The 18,839-nt window shown below is 37.5% G+C and overlaps 1 protein-coding gene across 2 annotated transcripts in view; it reads left to right on the top strand.

Annotated features, from left to right (window-relative positions):
- Positions 1-18,839, top strand: part of LOC127441474 (activated CDC42 kinase 1-like) — a 150,771-nt gene that overhangs the window by 27,128 nt on the left and 104,804 nt on the right. The window contains exons 2-3 of one of the 2 annotated variants that reach the window (XM_051698939.1): positions 2,469-2,651; positions 8,279-8,377. The gene's annotated coding sequence lies outside the window, so the exon portion shown is untranslated. The remainder of the gene's footprint in view (positions 1-2,468; positions 2,652-8,278; positions 8,378-18,839) is intronic. The other variant, XM_051698938.1, reaches the window with a different exon arrangement.

Here is an 18,839-nt window from a genome sequence, read left to right as displayed (position 1 = left end):
AAATCAGTCATTTCCAAGGGATAAATAATTCTTTTTGATTCACTAAAAAGAGCCAGCTCAAGAGTAATTTGTGTGGGAATCTGATCACACTGTCGCAGTAGATTCAAAAGACTAATTTGTTTGGGGATCGGTCTACTGGTAGCGTGTTTTTTTTGTTGTTTTTTTTTTGTCTCACGATGTAGTTTCAGCAGCAGTGTTGCTGTGGCGCTTAATAGTAATACAGGAAACAATGTCTGAGTATTTTTGTCAGGTTTTCTGTCTGCATCACTGGAAGAATGCATGTTGTGCAAGCATGCGCTAAGTCTAGGCGCAAGTAGGTTTGACGAAATCGCACGTGCAACGCGCAAACGGGCTGGATTAAGTGCAATATAATTCTGAGGTTTTCTCCAGTTATTATTCCACCGTCTGCATCCTATTATAGGCTATAGTTTGTTCCCTCAAGCACCAGCGATATAAACCAAGACAGCACTTTCATAAGAAGTTGGTAGTGTAAATGGTCTGTATGCAGTGAATTAGAAGAATTGAAAATTAAAAAATGTTGTGCATTAACTGAATCCTCTGGCATATTTCTACAACGGTGACACGCTCCTTTTATACGCATGGAAAATGTGATTCTTGTCAGAATTTGGATGTAGGCTCCGTTAAATTACAGAGAATGTAAGTATTATGAATCATTTTCATCTACTGACACACAAATCATGGCTAGCATTAACAGTGATTGTATCAGCACGTACCTCACTTCTATAACCTGTGATTTTGAGAAATTAATTTATTGAAACACTATAAAAATAAATCAAAAATATTTCTACATTGAAATTACACTACAAACTAAATGAAAATATAATCAAAATAACAAAGTGGTAAAAAAATCATAGCCTACCAATTCCAAACATTTAACCTCCAACTTCTTCCACCAGCCTGTTTTGCAGTGACTCAAAAAAATCACTCAATAACAACAGGTGGAAAAGTACCTTTAGACTTACAAATTAGACCATAAATACAATTGTAAATTTAGACATAATAACATTTTTAAAATATACCATGACCTATAGATCTCTATACATATTTATTTTTTTTTTCTTTCATATAAGACTTATATAAACTCTGTTTGTCAGGGACCTAATTTGATGTTCCACAATATTTTCAGAGTTTGGACATTAACTTTATTAGCACCTGCTGGTGAAATCTCCAAACTGCAAATGCAGGAACTGAGTTTAAACTTTGCACCAAGTTAAGACGTGGTTTTCAAACGTCTTAGCACAACTACCTATTTCTCAGGAAAATAGCAAATTGCGCTTTGCGCCACTTCATTACCATATAATACTCCCACAATAGCGCAAACACTCCCACCCATAGCCACTTGTGCTTTGTGCTGGCACAAAAATTGTGATTAGAATTGCCGCTGTCACGAAAAATGGATAAGATGTTGCGCACGGCTGATGCGCGTAGCACTGTGCTTTGCGCGCTCACGGAAATAGAGCCCTATATGTCCACTGGAAGAAATCCGCTCAGCCCCCCACTCACCACACCAGAGAGCTGCCGATTCAGGGCGAGTTTATGATATACAAAACCTTTGTGTATTTTCTACTATTATTTTTCCATACACGACCAATGATGTCATCTTAAAAATGCGCGATTACAGTTGGACAAATGCCAATTTCATTTTCAAATGTCCAAAGTATGCAAACAGTGTTGATTTATTAAATGTTTGCTTACCCAGCCACAGAATTGCCACAATGAATGCGTGCAGTCATTATTTGAAGTCTGGATTAAACAATGATGCGATTTAAAGCACTGAATACACCTTCCCTCACCACGCTCCTGTGGGGACAATGTTGAGACTATCGATGAGCAGCGGGACTAGCGAATAAGAGCCGTTCTATGTAAACGCCTGCCACCTTACTGGCTGTAGGTCTACAGATCCCCCTTGATGACAAAACTGGAACATGTACAATTATTTTACAAGCTGACATACAGTAAACTGATCAAAGCAAAAACCACCCACCAGAGTGGCCTTTGACACTGCAAAATTCAGAGGCCAAATGGAAAATGTACCTGCATTTGGTGCTTGCCGGGTGTTTATTTCGGACCCTGCTCAAGCATCTCAGCTCTTTTTTCTAAACCAAATAAACCACATTTAATTTTTCTTGAGAGACATACAGGAAATATCTCTTAACAGTCGTATACTTGCAAAACCCAGTTTTAACATTTCAGTAAATATAATTAATGCAAAACATAAAAGAATATCGAGAGAGAGGTAGATGCCTATTAGAATACAAGTGGATCTTAAAACACTCACATATCAGAATCTGAAGATGTTATGCAAGAAAAATGTTTTGACAGTTACGAGAGGAATCTTAAGAAACATAATGCAAAAACATAGGCTATTTAATTGTATAATACTCTTCAAATTGACAGGGATATGTAAACATGAACTCGGTGTGTGACAATGTGTATGTGTCTTACAGTAACTCTGGATCCCCATGGACGGAGATGTGCATGATGGTGTGATGGACTTAGCTGCCTGTGAAGCCAGTCACTGCACAGACACCCTGCCTGTGTGCTGTGTGTGAACCTATTGCTGTGTCACGTGCACACACACTGCCTGTTAACCAAAGTGACCAACAGTCCTCTCACGGAGCGGACAGCTGGTAAGACCACACACTGCTTTGTGCTCATGTCATCATAAAGGTGTGCTGTGCCTGAATACGATTTTTACTTTTTGTGTGTCTGTTTGTCTGAGTATATGTGTGTATTGTCTTTTGTACTGTAGTGATCTTATGTTCTTGAATGAAATGGTGCTAACTTAAGCTGTGAGAGAGCAGGCATTTGCAGCAAGCACAGTTGTGTGTCTATGTGTGTGCGCCCTTGTGTTTCACTGCACTGCACACATGCCACACGGCTCTCTCACTTTGTCCCATCCATCATTAACTGTGTGGAGGGTGAAATGGAGAATGAAAGTGAGCGTTCTGTATCTTATTACTCTATGGACTCTGTTCCCCAGAATCAAGCACCCTCTGTGTGGTCCGCAGCCTTGACCTACCTCCCCATGTAGCCCCCTGTGTAGTGGCTTTGAGGTCTGGCTTTTACCAAATTTAGATGTACTGGAATCCTTCATTGCAAAAACATACCCAAGGGTGTGCTTGTAGTGTTATTGTAGGCCATAATGGGGAGTGTGGTTTGTGAAGAAGGCGTATTATAAAACACATTGTGGTCAACTGTTTCCTTCATAAACGGGAGGCAATCACATCAGTCCAAGATATCTGACCGATGAGAGTAATGTTTTCCCAAAACACGTCACAAAGACTGCACAGTGCAATTCTAAGCTGAGGTAAGCTCAGTGCATGTATGTGGCTGTCTGTCTGAGTGTCTGGCACGTCTTCACAAGATGTTTAGCATTCAGGAAAAACATCTGTGTATGCCTTTAGCATTTAGTACTGTGTGTTGGGAAGAAAATTATGTCAGGCTGAGTGTAATTACTGTATGCTTATCTGCTCTGCACTGCTCCCATCTTAGTCAAATGGCTCTATAATTAGAACAGAGTTCATTACCGACACATTTAGATTTTTATCTGGAGGTGGAGCAGTTCAGATATACACCTACTTAAACGTGCGTGCGTGCGTGCGTGTGTGTGTGTGTGTGTGTGTGTGACTGCATACATTGCTTTTCATGTCTCCTGGCTTAGAAATTGAATTTTGAATCGAGGAAATCTTGTTGGGATTTTGGTTCTGGTACAGCGGTGGTCTTGGAGTGTCTTTTATAATGAGGCAGTAAACCCGATTAGGGTTGTTCATGCCAGCGCTGACTGTTGATATGGATTCATGCATGAATGCTTTTGTCAGAACAGAGGGGTGGCTGCTCACAGAGGTTGGGGGGTTAAGTTCCATCAGAGGAAGTGTGGCTATTTTTACCTCATAGGAAGTGTGTGTCTGTGTGTGCTGAAATAGCAGTAAGCGTGCTTTATGTGTAGTGGTGTTGCACATGCCTGGAGAGACTAAAGAGCCAAGACCAACAGCTCTGGTGCTCTGCATGGAGGTAAGAGGAAGGAGCTTGCAGCACAATGTTATTTTAACCCCTCTATCTGTCGCTTCCTGTGTGTCGCCCGTGCCCACTCATCACTCCGTTTCTATGTCTACTATTTCAAATGGAGCAGCATCGCCTTACAGTGCCCCACCTCAAGGACATGTCAGTGGTGACGAGCCTTCCTGGAGCTCTCTTAATGTGGTCCTTGAGAGAGTGTGATTGAAGACAAACAATTATTTAAGATTGACAAGATGGCATGAGATGTTTTATAGTTCTCACACTTTGTGTCAATTTCTCTGTCCATCTCTCTCTCTCTCAGTTTGGCATGTGGCTGCATTCGGTTATAGGGTGTATCACGGTGAATAACATACACAATAATGTTATCGTGGGCCCTTCAAAATACCATAGATAATTCTAGAAAAAATCTTTTAGCCGAACTGTTTTAATTTGTCTGATTGCACAGTAGTTTTTATTCCAACAACGAATCGAGATTTACAACACTGCGTGTATGCGGCACAAATGACATACTCTGATGTAAACAAACCAGCATGGACTAGAAGCATGGCTGAAAGAAGAACGCAGCTGACCCTTATCTGGCTTCTAGTAGGGTTAAGTCGGTAGAGTGGAAGTATTTTGGGTTCAGTAAAAATGCCGAGGGAGTAATAGGTTCCCTTTGCATGCTGCAGAAAAGTGCCAGTGAAACGCAAGAACACCTTCAACATGTTTGCCAGTGTTCGGACGGTCATGGAAATCCTGGAAATGTCATGGAATTTAGAAATTGTGTTTTCCAGGCCTGGAAATGTTATGGAAAAACAAGTTAACACTGAAAGTTTTGGAAAAGTCAATGGAATTTTCTAACAAAATATTTTCAGCAATACAAGTGTACTAAGAATTATTTAAGTTTGACGTGATTGCGGAGCAACGCAGATAAGCAATACTCAGAGCCTGCAGTGAGCAGTAAAATGCTAAATATGTTTGTGAATAGGGGTAATGTGGAGCTTGCTTTCAAGTGGCCAGAGGGTAGTTCGTTAAAAATCTGCTAGCTAAACAGTAATGTCTACGTCTCGTAGTAACAAATAAAATACAGTTGAAATCAGATAATATTAAGTCCTGTAATTAATAATTGGAATGTGGCACGATGAAGATTTCAATATTAATTTTGTTTTGTTTCTGAGTGTGGTTCACAGGATTTTTGGCCAATATGTGAACACTCCAAACGATCTCAGACCCCTTTAAAGCGAACCGAACCAAGACCATCTCGGGAGGTGGTCTGAGTATGGTTCGCTTGCAGCCTGTGATTTGGTTCGCTAATAATGTGCATTGTGAACACAAAGTGCTCCGGGCTCGCTTGATTTTTCCATTCGTGTAATACCAAACAAGTTTGGCCCTGACAGGCTACCTTACTCCAGTAATGATGACGAGCTGTGTATTGTGTTTCTATGGAGATGACAGAGTTGCTGATGAAAACTATTTAAACTCCTCACAAAACCAACTCAAATATCTTTCTTCAGTGTTCTGTGCAAATGAAAACTTGAGGGTTTAACCAGGCTGCATTGGAATATAGCGTGACAGTTAAGAGATTACGTTAGGAATATATTACTATTGTTTTCAATGAATTGAAGTAACCTGAGGCTGTACATTGAGAAAACCATGATTTATCGTATTTTTATGTTGGTAATACAACTAATCTACCATGATCCATGTTTGAATTTATGAATGTTGGCTCTAAATACAGTATTATTTATATAAAAATACAATGCATTCAGAGATGTACAGTTCTATTAAGATCAATTAAATATGTTTTATTGAACAAAGACACATGTACTAATTATAGTAGTCATAGCAGAGCAGCGCGTGAAGCGCCCTGATGCGCGTTATGGTTGCGGAGGTTCGCATCAAACTCCTGCGAAAATACAAGCAAGGATTTTGATAGTTTCACTTTAATTTAACGTTTGTGTAATGTTCTTGGTTCGTACCTGGAGTAGGAGACGCTTGCTCCATTTCTGTGGTGGTGATAAATGAAGAAACATTTTCTAATTCATGCAGAATCTCAAATGTTTTCCTTCATGCGGAATAAGGGCTTGTGGGTTTTATTGGAGAGCCTTAACATAAGGTGTGAAAGTGAAGAATATACGACAGAAATATAATATTGCATAATATAATATAATTGGCTGGGCCATCAGGGTTTCATAAATAACAGTGTAAATGTAAAGTTTACCAAAACGAGACATGTTTTAAGTATTTGGAAATGTTTTAACATTTTAAAATAACTTTTCATGTCATTCTATCCCTGTGCAATATGTTTATGTAATAAACAATTCAGTAATTTTTCAAAGCCTTAAATAAATAAAATAGCTCTATTTTATTAAATGATTCCAAGCTAAATATGAATAAATTACTTCTTAAGGTGTTTGTGTACATACATATTAAGCATACATACACTTTAAGAAATATGACAATTTATCACCATAATTACAATTATAATTTTACAAGTTATTGCTAGCCAAATTTCATAATCTTTACAGCCATGAGGTCTGAGTTCTTAAGGAGTTGTGGTGTGAACAAACAAGGGTTCTGAGACCACATAAATGCTAAAAGGACCAAAAAATAAACTGGGTCCTCTTTTAAGTCCACTTAAATGTGAACACAAAAAAGCACTGAGGGCATTTACAGCTGGTTCCCTTACTGGTTCACTTTAACTGAACTGGGTTTGGTTCATTTAAAACTGACTATATGTGAAACCACCCTTAAAGGCAAGTATGGTATTGCAAAAGTAATTAAACTTGTTATTAAGAGAGCAACAATAAAGTTTGTTTATCTTTCAGCTCGTTTTTGTAATGTAATTCAATACTGTGATAATACCGTATACCGTTATAACAGTTTCAGCAATTATCATGATGTGAACATGTTATACCATCACATGCCTACTCTCAGTATTACAGTGTACATTTCAACACCACATCAGAAGTGAAGGCAGGTTACAGATTGACAAGATCATCAGCCTTGTGCCATATAATACAGCGCAGGATATGATGCAATAGCCCAGCTCACACCCACACACACATACGCTCACACAGACATGAACTCTTGTTTGTATGATAGCAATCCACACGGTCAAAAATGCATTCACAAAAGTCACACTCCTGCAGCCACTGACATACACACGGTTAAAATGTTAAAGTATACATACAGTATATACAGTGACAAACCAATTAGTAAAAACTAAAAGGCTAAATAAAATAAGCTAGTTAGTGATTTTATTCTGTGCCTGGAAGTCTTTATCCTTCATTTTGTGTCTCTCTTACCCTGACTACCTACTAGCTGACTGTCTGCTCACTTGGCTTGCTGTGTCTTTAATGCACTGGCTTAAATCAGTAGAGTAAACACACAGAGCCCATGAGCTCAATTGTGTGTTTAACACGCACACACCTATGTGTGTTTGTCTGGTATGGAAATCACTACATATTGTTAAAACATTCTCTGGTCCAGAGCACCATTTTGTTTTGGATGGAACGGGCCACATTTTAAATGTACAGCTTTTTCGTATGCTGAAGTGCATACTAATCACACTTTATTTTATTAATATCTCATTCAGTGATTACTAAATTGCATGTTGAGAAGAAATTCTGGACACTGAGAATTACAGGATTATCTACTGAACTTTCATCTTAAAATGTGTGAAGTTTCTGGAAAACTCAGTCGTTCATGCTCTGTAAACTGTGTAACACTCTTCGAGGCTCACTGTTGTTCATTGATCCTCATTTGTCCTGCTCTACTGCCTCCAGTGGCCATTGCTTGAACTACAGCAGCCCAAGCGACAGCACAGAGGATGGAGTCATGTGAATGACAGGCATCCATTATTGAAAGAACAATGAGCTCTGCTGATGCAGTCATTTCAGTGATCTGTAAAATACCCGCAAGTGGCCCATTTTTTTTATTTTTGCTTTATTATACTGTAAATTGAAGCAATTCTTGTGCACAGAAAAGGAATGTGATTGGGACATGTCACCCACATGAGTACTACAATTCAACATGTCTGGAGCACATGCAACTGCACCATGACTCTGACATAATCAGAACTTAAAAGAAGTGTAATTTTCTGTAAATATCCCTTGCATTTCTGTCAAGCGGGAAAATCCATGTGCTGTCATTTCTTTCAGTAACCCTGCACAAATCACCTCATATTTGTGCCATGTCTGTCATTTATAGCACATTGCTGACAGTCTGTTGCCCTGACTGTCTCATTGCCTTCCAGGGTAACACAGCAGGGTGCCATCACTCTAGGGATTGTTGATTTGTGTGATGACCTTAGGATACACCTGGGTCACCACATCCCCTCCACTCTTCACTTGAGGTCAGTAATCCTCTCGCCTCATGTCCCCTCTTAAACCACACCTGTCAAATACACTCACACGCACTTTCACACACCATGCCTTGGTGCCAGTCTGGTTCACATGGCTGAACAGGCCTTCCTAGAAAGATGCCACAAAAGCAGAGATTAGTCATCCAGCACACACCCTGACTGTGGTTCAAAGTAACTACAAAGCTGTCTGGGAAGTAGGGATAATGTGCTATGGCTCTGCTGGGTTGCTTTCATTTTGTTTTTGTTTTTTTTCTACCCAGGGGTGATGGTAATTTTCACAAGGCATCCTTTTGGATTTTTAGATTTCATCTTAACTTGGCGACAAACTTTGTGACCTCTTTTAAAGAGCACCTGTTATGGTTTTTCAAATATTACCTTTCATGTAGTGTGTTATATAGCTGTTTGTGAATGTAAAAAAGTCTGCGAAATTTCAAAAATCAAAGTGCACGACAAATGGAGTTATTGACTTCCAAAAGAAAGAACCGATTCGGAACACCTGAAACGAGTCGTTAGTAATTCCAGACTTACTTCCTGTACTAATCTACGTAATTTGGTAACAAACAACCTGCCTCTGGTCTTCATTGGCTGCTTGCGAACAGCTTTGACCCGCCCTCAAACAATACACTAAGCGGTAGACCAGTCACAACAGACTGGGACATCTGACCAATCAAAGCAGAGTAGGCTCTCTGAAAGGAGGAGTTTAGAATGAATCCTTTAGAACGGATCATTGAACGAGTCGTTTTTGACACTGGGAAAAAAAGGTAATGCTGCAATTTAAATTATGAGCAAATTAAAGTGTTTTTTGACCTTGGATGCATGTAAATCTATTGTATGAGACCTTTAAAACAATTAGGCATGTTTAAAAACCATAATATGTGCTCTTTAACTCCTGGATGAATTTTTGCCTCAAGTTTTTCGATGTATGTCCGTTTCGTAAATACACAGTGGATTTACTAATACATTTAGGCTATAGCATACATTTGTGAATTTGTATTTTATTTTATGTTGCATACTTTGGGCTTTGTTTGCATTACCAATTTGCATATTGTCAATCTTTAAATATTTGCTGTTTGCATTCCTCTTCACACTGTTGTTTTCTTTAACCCATGTGTAGGAAGTTGGAATAATCTATTGTCAGTGAATGATTCGGACTAAAGCTTAGAGAATTTATTGCATGTTTTATCTTTCCCCTACAAGGTAGTTTTAGAAGTTTCCAACAAAGTTGTGGTGATGAAGATGAGTTAAATCTTATCTCTCCATATTGCTCCACCTCTCGGATCTTCAGCCATAGCGTATGGAGTGGAATTTCTGATCCTGATGGAGATTAGCTTGTGGAATACGACTAAACAAGTTCTAGTTTGGCAGAACATGAGGGCTGATTTAAATGAAAGATAAAATGAAGCCCCATAGAAAACTAAGATGAGTATGCTTGTTCAAATCCGGTATTGTTCTGTGTGGTTCAGGGGACATTACAAAGGCTCACCAGTAGGGATACCGCGATTTATATGGTTTCACTATTAACCACGATTAAAATTTCACAGTTAATTTAACCATAAGAATTTAGAATCTACGATTAAAAAAACATTATTTTTTTTATTTAAATATATAATATTTTTTTCGTGTTTCCGTACAATATTGTAAACATAAATGGGAAAAACACTTGTGCCTGGGTGGTTAATACAGCTGTTACTAGTTACAGATGGTATCTGCATGAAGCTTGGCCAGGTATCACAGACTGAACGTGAACTTTCAATTCACGTGAAACTGTGGCTTCCAACTGTGAAGTACTTTGAGCTGCATTTTATGTATGAAAGGTGCTATACAAATCAAATTTTTGATTTATTATTACACACGAACTCCAAAATATAACAGAGGAATTCGATCTTCCAGACACATCCACCAAAAAAGCTATTTAAATCAGCTGCTTGGGAGCATTTGAATGTATGAGGGTAACTAAAAATGACAGATGTACAACATGCAGACAGACGTCATATAAAGGTACACATCTGACAAATGGTACAGGATGTTCTACAAGTCATCCAACAACAAACTAGTGAGTTTGATATTTTTAGCTATGGTGCTTTTAGTGATGAATTAAAAATGTGACTTTTTGTAATGTTTAAGCGTGCTGACAGCATGCGGTGCATTTGCGTGTAGTTATCAGCATGGTAAACTTCAAGAAGTTGGGTCTTAAATCATCCTCATTATTTAAAGCACAATGCTAGTCATTATATTTTAAATGGCCTGCTGAAAGCAATGTTTCCTTTATTATACATAGTCCACATGTTTAATTGTGAGGTGTTGTGGAGAGTATTTTCATGGAGTCTGTTGCCGAAAGTGTATGGTGGGGTGTCTGAAGGACAACGGATTGCTTTAATTAACTGCTGCAGAAGAAAAACTGTAGGATGTTGTGAACTACATGTTGTGCACCAGCATTAATCTCCATGCACTTTTGATGCGCAGCGAGGATCACCATGCGACTCCAAGCACTCGTTACATTGAAGTGCATCATTCCGGGATGCAGATAAGAGTTGTGCCCTATGTTGGATAGGCATAAATTAATTTTAGTAATTCAATTTGTAATTCATTACATGGTTGTTAAACTCTTATAATAGACTATTTATTTGCTGTACCTTTATCATTTTTTCTTTTGAAGAGCTGTCCTTGGCGTCCATATATCCCTAAGAAATGTGTCCACTAACACGTTCAGTTGTGATGACGATATGATTTTTTTTGTTTTTGCCTCGGTGCTGTTGCATAATAAGGATATTTGCATATAATCGTAAAAAAAAGAATTTTTTTTCTCAGACGGTAATCTTTCCATCACAAACTCACACCATGGCATTCCTACTCACCAGCACACCGAATTGTACCTAGGGTTGCAAAGGGGCGGAAAATGTCCGGTAAATTTCCGGAAACTTTCCATGGGAAGTTAAGCTAGGGAATTTTGGAAATATTGGAAAAAAATTTGGGATATGCTGCTTCATCTTTGTGGCATTCTTAACATAGGTCTTTGCACAGTATTTGCAAATGTACACAGCCTTTCCTTCTACATTGGCTGAGGTGAAATGTATCCACACATCAGATGGCGCACGTAGCATTGTTCTGTAGAATAAGATTAGAAAAAAGCTTGCAAAAAACACTAATGCAGTGCCATGCACAGATATAAAAATAGTTAGCTAAACATTTGGAATATTCTGGAATAGTGAAAATATTTTACAATTGATGCTGGACAAATTAATAGAAATAGGCTAGATGAATAGATGAACACTCCTCAATCAGCATGCTAAATCAAACTATAACCTACGTTCTTGTATGATGAACGATTCGGTATGATGACCGAAAACTGGCTAGCAGAAGAAACGGCATCACAGTTGAGCTAGCTAGCACCATGATAGCTAGTCTCTTAAATTGTCAATGAAATGGTGTTAGCTAGCTTACATTTAGCATATCTGATTTACTGGCTAGCAACCTAATGTATAAACACATTTTGATTTAGTATTTGCTAGTTAAACTTTAATACCATAGATAAAATATATTTACCCTAGTAATATCATCAAAACTTACTTGGACTGGATGTAGTCCTTGGGCTCAAATGCAGTAGTGTGGCTTCAGTAGTCCTGCTGTAGTAAGTAGCCTGCAGTAAGTTTTTTTTTTTAAAACTACATTTAAGTTCCCTGTTATAGGCTAACTTGCAATTTTCCAGTTTATTCCCATTAATTCCCATGGAAAGTTTCCAACTTTGAAAATTCAGTTTTGCAACCCTAATCACATTCTAATTACATGTCTATTTTCACTGCTTTTGGTGGCAACATATTAGGGCTCTTCTAAATTGTGGTTCAACATGCCACCCATGAATGTGTATTTATTTTTCTTACACTCCCAGGAGATCTTCAAAAAGATGCTAAGACTAGGCCTAAATGTAATGAATAAACAGTAAATTGCTAAGCCTATATACTAGTATAACTTGTTATACAGTTGCAATCGAAATTATTCAACCCCCCCAAGACAGTAAGGATTTACAAAGGTAAGCATTTCTGATGACCCAGAATTTTTTTTTACTTTACATCTATATCAGTTGAGTGACACATTCATAGTGTGAGTATATAACCTTATATTTCTAAATAGCAAGATTTTTTTAAAAATACAGCCATGTCATAATTATTCAGCCCCTATTGCATGTAGCTGTTTCTTAAATATGTAAGGCTACACAAGTAATTGTTTTAAAGCAAAATTAAGTCATCAATCTGCAATGGCACTTATTTAACCCTCTGGGGTCTGAGGGTGTTTTGGGCCCTGGAGAAGTTTTGACATGCCTTGACATTTGTGCTTTTTTCAGTTGCTTAAAAACATATTAATGGCTAAAGTCTGATAACACTGTATTCAGATCAAACTGGGCTACAATAATATGTGAGCAACATGTATGTACATGTTTGTATATTTGAGAAAATAACGTTTATGCATGGTTTTTGAAAAAACTTAAATTAAGTCACTGAAATAAGGCCATATAACACATACTAAACATTTGTTCACAAGACTTTTGAGAACTGGATCTTGTAGCCTAGAGTTTTTGCTACAAAATGATGTGAAAACCATCCTGATCACTCATTCATACAAAACAATATAGTCATTTAACTTTTGTAAGACAGTTTTAGTGTTAGGCCATATGCGAGGAGGCGTGGATGATCATGAATATTGATGTGATTCACACCTGAGGAGACAAAGACCCCTCCTGAGAGAGAATGAATGTGAGGCGACTTAATGATTGAATGTATTGTTTGTAGCTTATTCATAAAATCAAGTTTAAGTTAAAAGTAATCTGACTATACATTTTCTTTACATAAAGACTTAAAAATTTTAGACCTACACTACCGTTTAAAAGTTTTAGATCGGTAAGATTTTTTAATGTTTTTAAAAGAAGTCTCTTCTGCTCACCAAGGCTGCATTTATTTGATCTAAAATGCAGCAAAAACAGTGATATTGTGAAATATTTTTACAATTTAAAATAACTGTTTTCTATTTGAATATATTGTAAAATGCAATTTATTCCTGTGATCAAAGCTGAATTTTCAGCATCATTACTGCAGTCATCAGTGTCACATGATCCTTCAGTAATCATTCTAATATGCTGATTTTCTAATATGGGCATATTTACAGCACATTTTACACATTTACACCCAAACATATATTTGCAAGCACAAGCTTTTTTGATGATAATGAGGCAGCAGAAACACTGGTTAAAATATAATCTAAACATTCATATTATTTTTATATCATATTACATATCATATTGATATCATACAGTGTACAATTTAAATACCTGCTTTAGGTGAAACAACATTTAAAATGTAACTAAAACTTGCCTATTGGGACATATTTAAAATTTCAATAATTTGAATACTGGCTGGCAAGTCTGGAAATAGTCCAACTAGTAAAATATGTACGTTTATATAAAATAGCATGTCAACTAATGTAAGTAAAGACTTACTCATCCGAAATTGTATCCTCGGCTGGATCAAGTCACTCTTCAAAATGCAAACGTTCATCGGAGTCCCACTCTTCTTCTGAGGAAAATGTGAACTCTTCCTCACCTGTGTAGCGTGCCATCTTCCAAATGCGCAGGAAAGTGAATGAATCTGATGATGAACTTGATGTTTTTTAAGGCATTGTTGGGGGCGTTTACCATTTGCATTGATCACCTCAGCACATTACCGAATGAATAGCGCCCTCTGTTGGTGGGTGTGATCACATTAGCAATAATTAGCTGAGCCAGGAGAAACTGTACATCGCTTTGTTTCATACAGATTACATTGCAGGATAATATTTTTTTTAAATTTGAATTGTTTTATTTAAAAGTAGACATGTTAAGCTTTCTTTAGACAAATGTTTCATGTTTGTCTGATAAGAATTCGCTGAGTTTCAGTTCATTTTTGTGACGTGTTTCAGAAAGATGCTCGCAGAGGCAGAGACGGCTGAAAGCGCACCCTGTTTATTTTCTTTATTTTACAGAAGCACAAGGTTTTGTTGTTATTGTGAGTGTAAACAAATAAAAGTAGACCCTTTGTAGTCTCTAATGATGTCTTACACTTATCTGTATGCCCAAAAATGACAGTATTTTAAGTTGTTTCTGCTGTTATGAGGAAAAAATCCAGTAGGACGCGCTGGTGCGTCCGTCGACCCCTGAGAGTTAAGTTTTAAAATGTACGTTTAGCGTTGTAAGCAAAAATGTATTTCTATGCAAAAAATGCAATTAAAAATAAGCTGTCTCAATAGCTAATTGAGGAGATTATTTCATTACACAAGAAAGATCATGGCTAAAAGTACATTTCCAAGGAACTTCAATTTCCAATAGACAAAGTTGGCAGCACCATTCATACATTTTTTAAATATGGTACAACAGCAACCTTCTTGGGGTGTGGAAGAAAGCAAAACTTCACCAAGGGAAATGTTGACTTGAATATTCAAGAAGTAATAGGAAAGACCTGTGGAGTCCTGGAAGAAGGTTTTATAGACGTATGACACTAAACTGAAAATGAGTTTTAGACCCATGGGTCAGCAGTACGTCTGGAGTAAGATGACAAGAATGACACCATCCCCACAATCAAGCATGGAGATGGGTCAGTCCTGTTATGGGGGTGTTTTGCGGCTGCAAGAAACGGCTATACTGATTATGTGACTGACACCATGGATTCTTTCAGGCATCAGGCCATTTTGGCATGAAAAATGTGATGCCTTCAGTGTGTAAATTGAAGCTCTGTGATCACTGGACTTTCCAGCAAGACAATAACACCAAGGATGCAAAATTTGGGTAAACTGAACTCATTGTTCTCAAAATCACTGAAATGTGTATAAATAAAACTTACTTTGACTGTTTACTGAGGTTTTAGTTGATGTGTTGATCACCAGAATGTATTGCTGGTCAGGGGGGTTGAATAATTTTGATTGCAACTGTACTTCTGTGGCTCAACATAAATAATGAACTGTACAAAAGTTAACATTTTAAACACAAATAGTGTTACACCACCTCCACACTGCAAGTCAGTGGTGCAATGCACATAATTAGAAACTTTCTGGTAAAATCAACAAACAACCCTCTACGGTCATGTTGGAGAAAAAATCACCATATTTTTTGTTTTGTTTTTACTTACCAGACTTTTGACGACATGTAAGCGTAATGCAGCTGAAAAACATATTAAACAAACCGAGAAAGGGGGCCTCTTCATATATTTGACTTCAATTAATATAGTATATTGTACATTTATTTTATATTTTGCCATGCCATTCTAATCACATTTTAGCTTTATTAAAAAATTGTTAATAACCTACAGATTAAGAACTATAGACAATCATATATGTAAAGATAATAATAATAATAATAATAATAAAGCCTAATAAATTCCCTTGTGTTCCCAAAATAATGCTGCCAAATGTGTGTTCTTATCGAATTTGTGTTTGTATTGCGTTTTGGTAAAACAGTAAATGCTGCCTAAAGAAAATAAAATTAAACTAAATTTTAGGTTCAAGGTGAACGGGTCTTATATTATTTTATGATTTAATCACTTTTGTCTTTTGTTTGTTTAATACAAAGATATATATTACTGAACCTGCAGAGTTGCGTTCACATGCTTACCACGTGGAAATAAAGCGAGATGATCGGAGATAATTCACAGCATTCTCATAGATGGCATTATTCTTGCAAATTCTTTACATGCACTTGTTCCACGAGACAGGCTTGCGATGCAGACCGACATGCGACATGCCTCTGAACAAACAGTGAATCAGACACAAGCATTTACGGCTTTTCTTTTGTCTGTTCTTAAAAATATAATAGTGTGCTTCTTCAAGAGCATGTCTTTGTGACTAAAAGCATTTCTTGTCATGTGTCGCTCCGAGACATCTTGCAGGTTGCCCGCCTGTTGTGGATAAAAGAGCAAAATTACCTGCACATGAAATACATTTGGACGAGGTGCTCGCTAACTGGATTCAGCCTTGTTGCATTTGGCGGGTGGCGGGTGCTAGTTTCACACCCTGGTCACTGTTTAATATATTTGCCGACTTTCCAGATCCATGGTTTTTCCATTTCCCGATATTGTCGATCATCGTCTGTTCGCAGTCTGCATCGGGATCATTGTAAGACATCGTCAATATCATCATGTTTGTATTTTGTGTTTTAGATTACTGGTGTTTGTGTATGTGGTCATTTTTAAATGTTATGTTTTAAATTATAGTACTGTGAAGCACTTTGGTCAACTCTGTTGTTTTAAAGTTAAAAGTTTAAAGTTGAGTTGAGATTAAAGCGCAAATGCTGTAATTTAATTATATAGTTTACATGTGCTGCGTGGTTCACAGTAGATTAGTGCTCTGCTCTGTCATCTGATACAACGTGAATGATTCTCAATGTGGATGAACGGTCGGATTTATACATTCATTCAAATTATGCAGCTCTTCCACACTAAGATTGCAGCCTTTAGCTGTTTATTAAATCACACTAGGACATGTTATGATTTTAATTTGATTAATTGGCCATTTCAGTGTAAGGAGTAACAGAGCACGCATTCAAAATGAGCATTTTAAAGCAGTCGTGTGTCATTGTGCGCTGGTACCAGATTGAGTCGTGCTTCGTTACTGCAGAAACACTGGTATCGTTACATCTTTATTTATTTTAGTATCGACTTGGTACCGAAGTACCAGTACTTTTGACAACACTATTATATTATAATATATTAATTATATTATATTATATTTCTGCCTTAAATTCTTCACTTCACACATTATTTTAAGGCTCTCTGATTAACTCACAAGCCCTTGTTTCAAATGATGAAAGACTTTGAGATTCTGTTTCTTGCAAGTTATTATCTCCACAGAAATAGAGGAGATGGCCATTTACACCTGTATGAACCCGCAGTGACCATGGACATTTGCCATTACATGGTCGTTAAATTAAAGTAAAACTGGAGTGTTTTACATTCGCTATTAAATTAAGTTTATACCTCCTTATATTTTCACGCGAGTCTGTAAACGGCACGAACATCGGAGCTCTTTAGATGTGGTTCATCTTCACACACTCTCAAGAGAGCTGCTCTGATGACGTCTGCGGTGTGGTTCCATGAGGCGCTTGGAGTTCAACTGAATGAGACAAACATTTTTTCCTGCACACTCATGAGACACAGCATGCAGGGAAAGACGAGGCTGAACCAGTAAAAGGATCTTGGTGCTTTGACACTTCACAACTCAATCATTGGCGAGTGAAATGTTAATATTTACTTGCCAGTGGCTTATAACAGACATATTTTAGTCGCATAGCTTGTAATTTACTTGCATATGTGAGTGATTTACTCGCAATATAGAGGGCTGTTTGACAAAGCTGTCTACACTGCATAAGGACTGCAACCTGACCCGAGTCTGACAAAACCCGTCAAACCACCAGTTTTGGGTCCGTTTCGGTTCAGTTGATCCAAGTATGGCTTTGAGTCAGATTCAGGTTTGTTATTAATAATAATAATTAAAAAAATATATATACATAATATACGTTTCACGCACACACTCACTCATAGACATGCACAGACAGACAAGTTAGGGGTTTTTCACTTTAAATGTTTTTTCTTTTTGCATGCATCTGTGCTATTTTTCAGTTATTTTTTCTATGTAAACAGCCACATTTCAAATTTTTTTTTTCAGCATCTCGCACAGGACTGCCAAATTTTTTAGACATTGTGTCAAGTTAAAAAGAACCTATTTATAAACTCATCTCAAGATACTCTTTTTAGCACAGGTGTCACAAAGATTTATTGTTCTGAAGATTTTCAAGCTGCGTAGAGGACTTCATGTGACTGTTGCACTGTTACACATGATTCCAGGTTGTTCTGCACCCGGTAAAGTTTCCCTGCTTGATAAACAGTAGGTCAATGTTTTTTTTTCCCCCTTTTGCTCTACTGTGCTGAGGAGCCACTGTGCCTTGTTAAAACTGTATATTTATTGATACTATACTGTGACGAATGTTGTCTATGATGCTTACATAAAATACAGCCTATTGCAACAAATTCACATGCTTGGAAAATAAATTATAAAGGGAGTGAGCAATTCTGGGTCAGGTTCGGGCTTCTCTCACCCTTTTAGGTAAAGTTCAACAGCACTTGGATAAAACGAACACTTATGTTAAAATTCTCTTCATGGACTTTTCTTAGGCCTGCAATACTGTTAAGCCCCATCTCCTTCTAAAGCGCCTACGAGATGTAGGTGTCTGTAGTTGGTTGGTCCTTTGGATTAGAGAATTCCTGAGAGAACGGCCTCCGTGAGTTTGTATTGACAACATCCTGTCTGACTGTCTGGTCTTAAATACTGGCATTCCTCAGGGATGTGTATTATCTCCTCTGTTGTTTTCTACATACATCAATGAACTGCTATTCAATAACAGTAATCTTTCCCTTAAGTATGCTGATGATGTGGCTCTGGT

This window comes from Myxocyprinus asiaticus, chromosome 5 (assembly GCF_019703515.2).
Source record: "Myxocyprinus asiaticus isolate MX2 ecotype Aquarium Trade chromosome 5, UBuf_Myxa_2, whole genome shotgun sequence".
In the NCBI taxonomy this organism is placed as follows: Eukaryota; Metazoa; Chordata; class Actinopteri; order Cypriniformes; family Catostomidae; genus Myxocyprinus; species Myxocyprinus asiaticus.
The sequence above is the reverse complement of the archived record's forward strand: the minus strand, read 5'-3'. Positions and strand labels throughout refer to the sequence as shown.